This window comes from Bombina bombina, chromosome 4 (assembly GCF_027579735.1).
Source record: "Bombina bombina isolate aBomBom1 chromosome 4, aBomBom1.pri, whole genome shotgun sequence".
Classification (NCBI taxonomy): domain Eukaryota; kingdom Metazoa; phylum Chordata; class Amphibia; order Anura; family Bombinatoridae; genus Bombina; species Bombina bombina.
This window is the reverse complement of record NC_069502.1, coordinates 253486841-253500293: the sequence shown is the minus strand read 5'-3', so window position 1 is coordinate 253500293 and position 13453 is coordinate 253486841. Positions and strand designations below refer to the sequence as shown.

The 13453-nt window shown below is 37.0% G+C and overlaps 1 protein-coding gene across 1 annotated transcript in view; it reads left to right on the top strand.

Moving 5' to 3' along the window:
* The first annotated feature begins 3820 nt into the window (after nt 1-3820).
* Nucleotides 3821-13453, top strand: part of LOC128656156 (FERM, ARHGEF and pleckstrin domain-containing protein 2) — a 243117-nt gene continuing 233484 nt past the window's right edge. Inside the window, exon 1 of the mRNA XM_053709896.1 lies at nt 3821-4052. The gene's annotated coding sequence lies outside the window, so the exon portion shown is untranslated. The remainder of the gene's footprint in view (nt 4053-13453) is intronic.

Sequence of the window (13453 nt, the reverse complement as noted above, 5' to 3'; positions counted from 1 at the left end):
TCGATTGTGATCGCTTCCAGACGCTTTTAGGGTATTGCAGTGATGCCTCGATATTAAGGAATCCTGCAAAACCCGTTTTTAAGCATCCGATGCAGAGAGAGCCACTCTGTAGCCCTCTCTGCATCGGCCAGCGATGGTACAGATCGTTGGTGAGTGGGAGCCATTGCAGGGATGCGGGTGGGCGGCCCATCGCTGGGAACTTCCGGCCAGTGGGGGATCTCAATCGCCCGCCCGACCATTAAAGTTGCTATAACAAGAAGTGGTGGGAGAGGGAGGAGGGAATAATGTTGGGAAAGGGATCTGGGAGGGGGTAGGGTATTGAGGTGGGGGGCAGCTACACTACAGAAAAAGTGGGATTTATAAAAAAAAAAGAGAATATTTTATTGCTAAGTGGGTACTGGCAGACAGCTGCCAGTACCTAAAATGGCAGCAAAAAGTGAGAGGGGGGAGGGTTAGAGAGCTGTTTGGGGGGGCTCAGGGAGGTTGGGTGGTAAGGGGGTATCCTACACTTCAGAAAATATCTAATTTAAACAATTTAAAAAACAAACAAAAAACTTTTATTTTTATACTGGCAGACTTTCTGCCAGTACTAAAGATGGCGGTGACAATAGTGAGGTGGAGGAGGGAAGAGAGTTGTTTGAGAGGGGTCAGGGAGGGATCAGGGGGTGGGATGTGTCAGGCGGGAGGCTGATCTCTACACTATAGCTAAAATTAACCCTTCACTGCTGGGCATAATACAAGTGTGGTGCGCAGTGGCATTTAGCGGCCTTCTAATTACCAAAAAGTAATGCCAAAGCCATATATGTCTGCTATTTCTGAGCAAAGGGGATCCCAGAAGAGCATTTACAATCATTTGTGCCATAATTGCACTAACTGTTAGTAAATAATTTAAATGAGAAACCTAAAGTTTGTTAATAAGCTAGTAAAAAAGTTAACATTTTTTTTTTATTTGATCGCATTTGGCAGTGAAATGGTGGCATAAAATTTACCAAAATGGGCCTAAATTAATACGTTGGGTTGTCTACTAAAAACAATATATACATGTGAAGGAATATTAAGGGATTCCTGACAGATATCAGTATTCAGTGTTGTACTTATTGCCCTATAACTTGCAAAAAAAAAAAAAAAAGGCAAAAAACATGTAAACATTGGGTATTTCTAAACTCAGGACTAAATTTAGAAACTATTTAGCATGGGTGTTTTTTGGTGGTTGTAGATGTGCAACAGATTTTGGGGGTCAAAGTTAGAAAAAGTGTGTTTTTTTCCACATTTTTTATATATATATTTTTTTAATATTAAATGATAAGATATGATGAAAATAATGGTATCTTTAGAAAGTCCATCTAATGGCGAGAAAACCGGTATATAATATGTGTGGGTACAGTAAATGAATGAGGAATATAACAGCTAAACACAACCACAGCAGAAATGTAAAAATAGCCCTGGTCCTAAACGGTAAGAAAATTGAAAAGTGCTGTGGTTACTAAGGGGTTAAAGCAATAGTTTTGGTTTTATTTTTAAATAAAGTTTCTCAAACCACTCGAAAACGTAAGCGTAGATTTCGTGAGAAAATACCACGCAGGAGCTAACAAACATTTTCATTTCATAATTTCCATTATATTTCGTTGGCAAAGAGACAGCATGAGCCAAGAATTCACTCTGGGTCTCATGTACACCAAATCATACTGCCCACATCATATATGGCCACTGGCTTGTCACAACCATCTTGTTTATCGTTTTGTAGCACTAGCTTGACGACTTACGTGTCCTGTCCATTACAAGGACCCCAGCCAATCACAATTTGGTGCTCGCCTGTGCATCCAGTCAGAAGTTTGCTTCTGACTGGATGCACGTACAGGGTACGTCCTACAAAAACTGTCACTTAATGACCAAGGACATACCCTGTACGTCCTCAGGGTTTTCAAACGGTGGAATCGATTGTGATCGCTTCCAGACGCTTTTAGGGTATTGCAGTGATGCCTCGATATTAAGGAATCCTGCAAAACCCGTTTTTAAGCATCCGATGCAGAGAGAGCCACTCTGTAGCCCTCTCTGCATCGGCCAGCGATGGTACAGATCGTTGGTGAGTGGGAGCCATTGCAGGGATGCGGGTGGGCGGCCCATCGCTGGGAACTTCCGGCCAGTGGGGGATCTCAATCGCCCGCCCGACCATTAAAGTTGCTATAACAAGAAGTGGTGGGAGAGGGAGGAGGGAATAATGTTGGGAAAGGGATCTGGGAGGGGGTAGGGTATTGAGGTGGGGGGGCAGCTACACTACAGAAAAAGTGGGATTTATATAAAAAAAAGAGAATATTTTATTGCTAAGTGGGTACTGGCAGACAGCTGCCAGTACCTAAAATGGCAGCAAAAAGTGAGAGGGGGGAGGGTTAGAGAGCTGTTTGGGGAGGCTCAGGGAGGTTGGGTGGTAAGGGGGTATCCTACACTTCAGAAAATATCTAATTTAAACAATTTAAAAAACAAACAAAAAACTTTTATTTTTATACTGGCAGACTTTCTGCCAGTACTAAAGATGGCGGTGACAATAGTGAGGTGGAGGAGGGAAGAGAGCTGTTTGAGAGGGGTCAGGGAGGGATCAGGGGGTGGGATGTGTCAGGCGGGAGGCTGATCTCTACACTATAGCTAAAATTAACCCTTCACTGCTGGGCATAATACAAGTGTGGTGCGCAGTGGCATTTAGCGGCCTTCTAATTACCAAAAAGTAATGCCAAAGCCATATATGTCTGCTATTTCTGAGCAAAGGGGATCCCAGAAGAGCATTTACAATCATTTGTGCCATAATTGCACTAACTGTTAGTAAATAATTTAAATGAGAAACCTAAAGTTTGTTAATAAGCTAGTAAAAAAGTTAACATTTTTTTTTTATTTGATCGCATTTGGCAGTGAAATGGTGGCATAAAATTTACCAAAATGGGCCTAAATTAATACGTTGGGTTGTCTACTAAAAACAATATATACATGTGAAGGAATATTAAGGGATTCCTGACAGATATCAGTGTTCAGTGTTGTACTTATTTCCCTATAACTTGCAAAAAAAAAAAAAGGCAAAGAACAAGTAAACATTGGGTATTTCTAAACTCAGGACTAAATTTAGAAACTATTTAGCACAGTGTTTTTTGGTGGTTGTAGATGTGCAACAGATTTTGGGGGTCAAAGTTAGAAAAAGTGTTTTTTTTTTCCACATTTTTTATATATATATTTTTTTTTTATAGTAAATGATAAGATATGATGAAAATAATGGTATCTTTAGAAAGTCCATCTAATGACGAGAAAACTGTATATAATATGTGTGGGTACAGTAAATGAATGAGGAATATAACAGCTAAACACAACCGCAGCAGAAATTTAAAAATAGCCCTGGTCCTAAACGGTAAGAAAATTGAAAAGTGCTGTGGTTACTAAGGGGTTAAAGCAATAGTTTTGGTTTTATTTTTAAATAAAGTTTCTCAAACCACTAGAAAACGTAAGCGTAGATTTCGTGAGAAAATGCCACGCAGGAGCTAACAAACATTTTCATTTCATAATTTCCATTATATTTCGTTGGCAAAGAGACAGCATGAGCCAAGAATTCACTCTGGGTCTCATGTACACCAAATCTTACTGCCCACATCATATATGGCCGCTGGCTTGTCACAACCATCTTGTTTATCGTTTTGTAGCACTAGCTTGACGACTTACGTGTCCTGTCCATTACAAGGACCCCAGCCAATCACAATTTGGTGCTCGCCTGTGCATCCAGTCAGAAGTTTGCTTCATTGATGAAGCGTAAAAGGCTAATAATTTCCACGCCCATATCCTTGCTAGGTAATCGTTATGTCCTCACTTTTAACCCACTCCTGCACTTGGTAACTAACAGCTGCTGGGAAGGAATGTGGCTCCGCCCATTCTTAGTGAGCGACCCTGAAGGCCCATCTAGACCACGCCCTGTATGTTGGAATGTCCAATCCTGAGTGCACAACCGTTAGTGTCGCTCGGATTGTAGGACTAGGAAAAGGAAAGAAGGTGAGCGGAGCAGCGGGAGCTGGACAGTCCAGGTAAGAGGTGTGGCAAGGGAGGGATTCCGTTACCCCTTAGTGTGCTAAAATTATATATTTTGAAAGGTTAGGAAATACTAACCCAATGGCTATAAGGAATGGATCACATCACAGTGCGCCCCAGCCACGCCTGGCGGCCAAGGGGTTAAATTCTCAAGACCATGTTAGCATTGAAGCACCAATATCTTGTAGAGGGAAGGTCGTGGTCTTGACATAGGCTTATGTACTAGTACGTTCTACTAATGCACTAAGTTTTACAACTCTTGGTCACGAAGGTGGGGCACATAGGTATTCAGCAAAGTAACCCACATTGTATATCTTTATAAAACATTGTTGTGAAATGTCAGAATAAGATGGGGATAGGCTAGTTTGGGAGCAATGAGAAGCAACTCTGACCCTCACAATCTTAATCCCCTGTGGGTCCATCGCTGTTTCCCTATTTGTTTAGAAATACAACATTTATTTAAAGAGCAAATGCTTTAGAATCTGTCTACTTTGAGTTGTTGTTGTTTATTTTATGAAATGCATGCTGATAAAAAATATATTGCGACTACAAAAGATCTGCAGGAGGTGTTTCTTTGGAATATTTATAGACTCCAAACTACAGTCAGAAAGGTAATGAATCTGGTCATTTAGTAGTAGGAGTTGTGATTGTAAATTGGGAGAAAACTATGGCCGAACAACATTTAGCATATTTGTTACATTTTATGTATTGAGTACTCCAGCTAAAAGTAATATATTAACCTCCCTTGGTCACTTTTGTGTCATAGCTATTTCTGGTGGTTTCTATTTTTAGATCATTTTAGCAATATGGGCTCACGTTTTGGAAGCTAAGTAGAAGTTGTTTTTATAAATAATCAACATAAAATTATCTTGAAAAGCTAGTTTTACAAAAAATATATTACGAGCCTTTCCTACAGGAATTTATCAAGCTAAGTTTTAATATGCATCTAAATATGTTTTGATTATTTTAAGATAATATAGCTAATATATTTAATTGCTTAGAATGCTTGGTTGATAACCATGAGATTTTTATTATTTGCACATGTATTTGCAAACTCTATTGCTTCTGTTTTGGCATATTCAATGTCAAAATTTATATGGGGGGGGGTAGTATACTCCAATATTACCTAGATATTTTGCAGTGCTGTTAATGGAACACACCCCAGTGCACTAGTACAATATTTATACATGATCCATTGGACCATATTCTGCAGGGAGATCCAGTGTTATAAGAATAATAATTCATATTTTTAACATATCCTAGATTATGGTATGTGTTTCAAATTAATTTGCCTGCTTTGTTAAACCGGAAACATTGTTTTAAACTACTAACTTTTAAATTAGGGATGGGCTGCAGTAAAACTCATTTTGATGTTGCTAGAGATCACCATTGTGTTAATGGTGTTGTAAAATGCACAAGCTCTCAAGATGTAATGGCAGACAGTGGTATGTTTGTAGATAAATGGATTAACACAAAACGTGTCATTAGCTTTAGTTCTCAAACGTGACAGTGCAGGAAATAGGCAAAACATTGTTTCCATGTTAGGAAAATTTTTACCTTTTTTTTTTGTTCCATCTTTGCAGAATAAACCTATTATTTCTTGACAGACCTGTCCTTGTCTACCAATGTCAGATTTGATGTGCCTGTTATGATTTATTTTGTTTAAATTTATTTTGAACCTGACAGCAAATGGTATGTTTGTGTACAGTTCATACTCACTGTCTTAAAAAAAAAAAAAGAAAAAAAAAAAAGCTATTGTAGCACACATGCAAATCTAAAAACAGTTTGTTATTAAATGTTACACTTTTTTTTTTAACATTCTTAGATGGAACATATGATTTTGTCTTTAAAGGGCTATTATATTGTTAAAATGACATGCTCTAATACATTAGTTAGAGCATGGGATTTTAACACTAGCGATGCTGGGTGTGTGCAGCCACTAAATAGAGCCCGATAGGTGTAACATATTAAATATAATAAGAGAAACAAAAAATAATTCTTCTTATAAGCAGTCTCCAAAAGTGCATTGCTTTCGGCTAGATTTTTTGTCACTGTTTTGAACTGTGCACGTGCCAATATATGCTGGCATCGTAGTATACTAATAGCTGTATTGCTGTATAAACCTACAAAGACACATACAAGCTCTTCTTCCATACACATCTGGATAGGAATATTGTTATGAGATCAAAACACTGAAACTTTATTCCTGGTTCAGACTCCTGATATTCAGTTTGAAGAGGTGTAAATTCAGGTAAAATGCATTGGAAGGCCACATTGTAGCCAGTGTCTTATTTTTTTATGTGCTTTATTCCACAACGTTCTAGACAGGTCAAACAGCAAAATCTTTAAAGAGACAGTAAATGCAAAAATAATGTTACATAATTCTGCACATAGTGCAGGTTTAAAAAAATCTCTAAAGATTTTACCCTCAAAGTTGAACTTACCTGGTCTCCTCTCCAGGATCTTCTGATCGGGTCTTCTTTTTCAAAAGCGCTTCACGGGCGTGCTTTCTAATCACAGCGTGGCCGAACGCGCTATTGAACTGAATGTAGCATGCTCCCACTCTGGTCTGGTAGTGGGAGCGCGCTACATTCAGTTCAATAGCGAGATCAGGCGTGCTGTCGAAGTGCTTTTGAAAAAGACCCGATCAGAAGATCATGGAGAAGAGACCAGGTAAGTTCAACTTTGAGGGGTAAATCTCTAAAATCTTTAGATTTTTAAACCTGTCGATAATATAATGTTACATAATTCTGCACTATGTGCATAATTATGTAACATTTGTTTTTTTTGCATTTACTGTCCCTTTAACCTATATTTTCAAAATGATACATACTGCTTAAAGGGACACTGAACCCAATTGTTTTCTATCATGATTCAGATAGAGCATACAATTTTAAGCAACTTTCTAATTTACTCCTATTATCAAATTCTTTTCATTCTCTTGGTATCTTTACTTGAAATGCAAGAATGTAAGTTTAGATGCTGGCCCATTTTTGGTGTACACACTGTGTTGTTCTTGCTGATTGGTGGGTAAATTCACCTACCAATAAACAAGTGCTTTCCATGGTCTGAACCAAAAAATAGCTTAGATCCCTTTTTCAAATAAAGAAAGCAAGAGAATGAAGAATAATTGATAATAGGAGTAAATTAGAAAGTTGTTTAAAATTGCATGCTCTATCTGAATCACAAAAGAAAAAAATTGGGTTCAGTGTCGCTTTAAACCAGGTATATTATTAGCAGGTTCTATAATGTGCTCTTTGGTGTCTCTAGAGAACTGTGAGGAAGCACAGTTTTATACACAAAAATAGGTTTTTAATAGCATGAGTGTAAACAACTGATTTCCTTGTATTGGTGTGATGGAAGCTGGAGCTGTGATGTTTAGTTCCTTATTTATTTGAGATAGTAGGTACATGTGATATAAAATGTATTAATATATTACACTAAAGTCTCCTGTGCTTCTACACGATTGCTCATTGTAAGGGAGAAAATAGTTTGTAAACCTTTTGTTTTTGAGCCATAGACATAAAATGAAATGGTGACATGATTAAAGGGACAGTCTACACCAGAATTTTTATTGTTTTAAAAGATAGATAATCCCTTTATTACCCATTCCCCAGTTTTGCATAAACAACACAGTTATATTAATATACTTTTAACCTCTGTGATTATCTTGTATCTAAGCCTCTGCAAACTGCCCCTTTATTTCAGTTCTTTTGACAGACTTGCAGTTTAGCCAATCAGTACCTGCTCCCAGATAACTTCACGTGCACGAGCACAGTGTTATCTATATGAAATACATGAACTAACACCCTCTAGCGGTGAAAAACTGTTAAAATGCATTCTGAAAAGAGATGGCCTTCAAGGTCTAAGAAATTAGCATATGAACCTCCTAGGTTAAGCTTTCAACTAAGAATACCAAAAGAACAAAGTAAAATTGGTGATAAAAGTAAATTGGAAAATTGTTTAAAATTACATGCTCTATCTGAATCATGAAAGTTTTTTTTTTGGCCTAGACTGTCCCTTTAAAGCAACGATGTACTGCAGCATTAAAGGGACAGTCAACACCAGAATTTTTGTTGTTTAAAAATATAGATAATCCCTTTTACCAATTACCAATTCCCCAGTTTTGCATAACAAACAGTTATAATACACGTCTTACCTCTGTGATTACCTTGTATTAATGCCTCTGCAAACTTCCCCCTTATTTCAGTTCTTTTGACAGACTTGCATTTTAGCCAATCAGTGCTGACTCCTAGGTAACTTCATGTGCATGAGCTCAATGCTATCTATATGACACACACAAACTAACGCCCTCTAATTGTGAAAAACTGTCAACATGGATTCAGATTAGAGGCGGCCTTCAAGGTCTAAGAAATTAGCATATGAGCCTTAGCTATTAGTCATTTAGGGCATTAATTAAATTCACTAATTAATTAGAGCATGTAAGTTTTTTTTTTTGCACTATCGAGGCTCTGACCCACAGAGGGGTTAAAAACATAGTTAAAGGAGGTCACAAGCACTGCAACTTTCCAGCCGAACATAGGTGGAGTCATGTCACTTTTGTCACCAATTGGCTCTAGGGTTGCCACCTCGGCCATGTTTTCCTGGACACTTATGAGTTACACATGCTGCAGGGAGGAACATGAATAATGCTATCCAGGATCACTATTTTTGTGCTGTTCAGCAGCACAATGCATGTTTCCCTCTGAACACCCTGCATCATGTGTAACTCATAAGTGTACAGGAAAACATGGCCGAGGTGGCAACCCTTATTGGCTCACCAGCTATTTTCTGATCGGGTCCAGCAGCTCTCTATGGCTCACAAGCATCGATAATACAAGGTTGATGCCGTAACAAATTAGAAAGTTTAATTTTGTGCTAAAATGGCTCTTTAAAAGCGCAGTTTCCCCTCTAATTTGCATGTGATCAACATGTTAAAGCACTAACGTTGCAAATGGTCTAACCACATGAGTGTGAAATGGCTTTGTAGTAAAGCGGTTATAATTTAAAGGGATATGATTCAAATATAGCATGCAATTTTAAACCACTTTCTGATTTACTTCTATTAACAATTTCTCTTGGTATGTTTGGTTGAAAAGCAGAGGCGTAAGCTTAGGAGCCTGCCCATTTCTGGAGTATTGTTTGGCAGCAGCTTTGCAAGAATGTTATCCATTGGCAAGAGCATTAGAAAAGTGTATAACAGAAAGACAAGGCAATAGCACTTGCACTCAATTTTAAATGAGCAGTAGGTTTATTTTTTTTTCTGGCAAATTTCAAAATTACTTCAATTTGCCGGCCCCTTGTATTATGTGACAGCCATCAGTTAATCAGACTTGTATACATATACACTGTGTAGTGTTCTCCCCATGAACTTTGTAATGGGTGCACCACCCAGCTAAAAATAAGCTACAATTACCTAATATCAATATTTTTCAATGTTTATTCCACAAAATATCTTTCAATAAATTGGTTAAATTATGCAAATCATTTGTGCTTTGTATAGCATAAAATGTTATAATATTAGAAACTATTGCCCCCACCCAGCTACCTCATTATGCCCCCCGGCTGGCAATGCTCAGTATTAGTTGGTGGCCCAGAAAGTGTGCATACAAAAAGACTGTGCAGGATTTGATAATGAAAGTAAATTAGAAAGTCTCTTAAAAGTGCATGCTCTTTCTGAATCAGAAAGGCTCAAGAGTGTGCACGTATCTTTAGCACTCTACAGCAGCAGTGTTTGTAGCAATGTTATACATTGTTGTTGTGCCAAGGAGACCATTGATTCCACATGCAATGCCGTCCGGAGGGGTCATAAACATGGTGGACAGATTGGCGGTAAAACAGCTCTGAATGTGTGAGAGTATAAGTAGCCCTGCAGCAGGTCTCCCTGCAAACACACGTGTGTATTTATGTATATAGAGACATAGATAGTGATGTGGGTCCCCAGCTCTCAAGCTAAAATTAGCTTTTTTTTTTTTTTTTTTTAGGGATCTTGCAATACGTTAGATAATTATGTCAGACCAGAGCATTTTAGATCTTCTGGCCTTAAGTGGGGGTTAAGGTCTATAGAGTTATATCCTTTTAAATGCATAAGTGTACCACAGTGCATTTATCATAGCCCAGAATCTAATGAATCCCTGCAAACACACGTGTGTGTAATTTAATTCTGTACCTGGAACACCAGCACTCCATGTATGTGTGACAAGATCAGGTTAATTTTGGCTCCTCCCCTGTCAGGTGCCAAATGAAATTGTGTTCCATAGAGATAAAGTCAAAAGGAAATCTAGGATCTAAAAATCTGCATCTGCAGAAGATGTTCCACAGCAAGAGAGCAATGCACATTAGATTATACTCTGCATATAATGGTTGGCCAAAATCTGCTGGCTGCTAGATTTTGAAAAAAATTGTTGAGCTTTTGTTGCAAACGCAGCTGTCAGAGTGCTAAAAACATGTGCACACTCCTGAGCCTACCTAAGTTTACTCTTTAAAAAGTAAACCAAGAGAACTTTGCTGTATCTAAACTAGGAAACTTTGATCTTACTGTCCCTTTAATTTCATCTAAAATTTTTTTAAAACATTGCTGTAATTTATCTCTGAAAGCTGTTGGGTGGTTTTCTCATGGTTCCCATTTTGGTTAGAGTTCATCCTGCAGATTCCAGACCCCCCTAACCCTCCAACAATCTACAGGAGTATATTTACATCTGTCCTTTTTACCACATTCAAGCATAAGATAAACAGTACTCAGGCTTTTCAGTGAGATCACGACTGCATATGTTTTGCAGATGGTTTATTTGCAATGCAGTAATTTGTTGATTTGTAAGAAATATCAATTTGATAGAAGTTAATTAGAAAGTGCTTAAAATTGTGTTTTCTATCTTAATCAATGAAAGTTTTTAAAGGGACTAGTCAAAATTAAACCTTCAAGATTCAGATAGAGCAGGCAATTTTAAGCAACTTTCTAATTTACTCAGATTATCAATTTTTCTTAGTTCTCTTGCTATCCTTATTTGAATGTAAGCTTAGAAGCCGGCCTATTTTTGGTTCAGCACCTGGGTAGCGCATGTTGATTGATGTTGCAATTAGACACCAATCATAAAGGGCTACCTAGGCGCTGAACCAAAAATGTGTCGGCTCACAGTCCTGCTTTTTCAAATAAGGATACCAAGAGAATGAAGAATTGATAATTTGAATGTTGCTTAAAATTGCTTGCTCTATCTGAATCATTAAAAGTTTAACTTTGACTAGACTATTCCTTTTAATTTGACTTTCATGTTCCTTTTTAAATTGAAGACCTTTATTGTGTCAAATTTATCAAATAAGTTATAAATAGCTGTTACCCAGTAACATATTTTAAAGGGATAGTAAAGTCCACATTAAAGGGACAGTTTACTGTAAAATAGTTTTTCCCTTAATGTGTTTACAATTGCTTTTTTACCAACTGCAGAGTAAAAAATGTATGAAAATTAGCTTTTTAAGGCTTATTTGTGTATATTAAAGCTCTGATTTTGTGTTTTGAAGCCACAACCTAATAAAATGGGTTGAGCTTGTAGGTATAATCCGATCTCATTACTGTATCACATTGTGCAAATATACCTGCTTCTTTATCTTATATCTGTCCTTAAAACAATCACCAGTACTTTGAGACAACAATGGAAAATCAACATTTTATTACCTTATCTCTGCTATATCGCACTGGGAGTGTAATTTCTTCTGCTGGCTGTGTTTACAAAGCTTATCTATAGCTGGTACGCGCGGCCACAAACTTTCAGAATAGGTGGGGATACCACATGCTAAATCAACAATTTCAAATGCCAATATAAGGGTAAAGGAGCTACTTGTAAACAATTTAATACAATCCAGCAGGTAAAGTGGATCATTGGGAACAAATTAAAGGGGAGAAAATTTTTGAGTAAACTGTCCCTTTAAACTTTCATGATTCAGATAGGGCATGTCATTTTAAACAACTTTCTAATTTACTTTTATCATCAAATTTGCTTTGTTCTCATTGTTATTCTTAGTTGAAAGCTAAACCTAGATAGGCTCATATGCTAATTTCTAAGCCCTTGAAGGCCGCCTCTTATCTAAATGCATTTGACAGTTTTTCACAGCTAGATGGCATTAGTTCATGTGTTTCATATTGATTACATTGTGCACAATGTATGTGAAGTTATTTAAGAGTCTGCATTAATTGCCTGAAATGCAAGTCTGTCAAAAGATCTAAGATAAGGAGGCAGTCTGCAGAAGCTTAGATTCAAGGTAATTACAGAGGTAAAAATTATATTAATATATAACCGTGTTGGTTATGCAAAACAATAAAATTTTTGGTGCTTACTATCCCTTTAAGTCTAAATTTAATCCAGAATCTTTCTTTGGAAGCAAAAGAAAAATTAATTTAGTAGGCATGGGAGAATATTCAGATTCAGCATTTATTTTGCTGCAGGCAGTGGTATTTGATTTATTTTTGGAGCTGGATATATCAGGTTAAAGGGGCATTATACACTTCTTTTTCTTTGCATTAATGTTTTGTAGATGCTCTATTTATATAGCCCATAATTGTTTTATTTTTTATTTTTTTAAGAAATGGATAGTTTTGCTTCAAGCCCCAAAGTTTTCGGAGAATACCGACTTATACCTACTCTAGCTTGCTTCTGTTTGTGTTAAGGGTCTTTTTATATGCAAAGGGAGGGGGAGTGTCTGTTTTTCTCACTTGTAGTGGGTGTTCCAGATAACCTTTTCAACGGTGCTAAACTGGGAGCTTCTAAGTAAGTTTTTTTTTTAAACGGTTTTATACTGGAGTTTTATATCAGTATCTGTGCATATTATTCTTTATAGTAGTGTCTATTAAATGTAGTTATATGAAAATTAGTGTATACTATCCCTTTAAATTGCAATACGCAAAAATCTGAATGTTCACATATCTTTGTGTGTTGCATGTTTAGTTATATATCCGGCTCTGAAAAGACTTGAATGCTGCTGTCTTCAAACAAATGCCGGATCCAAATATTTTCCACTTCTTTAGTGAATAATTTAGAAATACACTGAAAGAAGTATTCATTAAAAAAATATAATTTAGTGTTCTATAAAATTTGAATTATTCAGGCATCTTCATAACGAGCTACGTCCCAGTTTGACCTCTAGCTTTGTATTTTTGTAGAATCTTATGTCTGCTCCATGCTTTTTTTTTTTTTTTTTTTTTTTTTTTTTTTTTTGGTCTATCTTACTGATTTTAAAGTCTACACAGGCATCTTATTAAAGAAAGAAATGTTGATAAATGAGATGCCTGTCTAGATTTTATCTATGCTAGTCTTTAATCATGCTTTTTGTGCTTGTGATCTTATTTATATGAGACATATGGATCCAGTTAGTGAGCAGCTACCATCTGTAGACTTCTGTGGCTGAT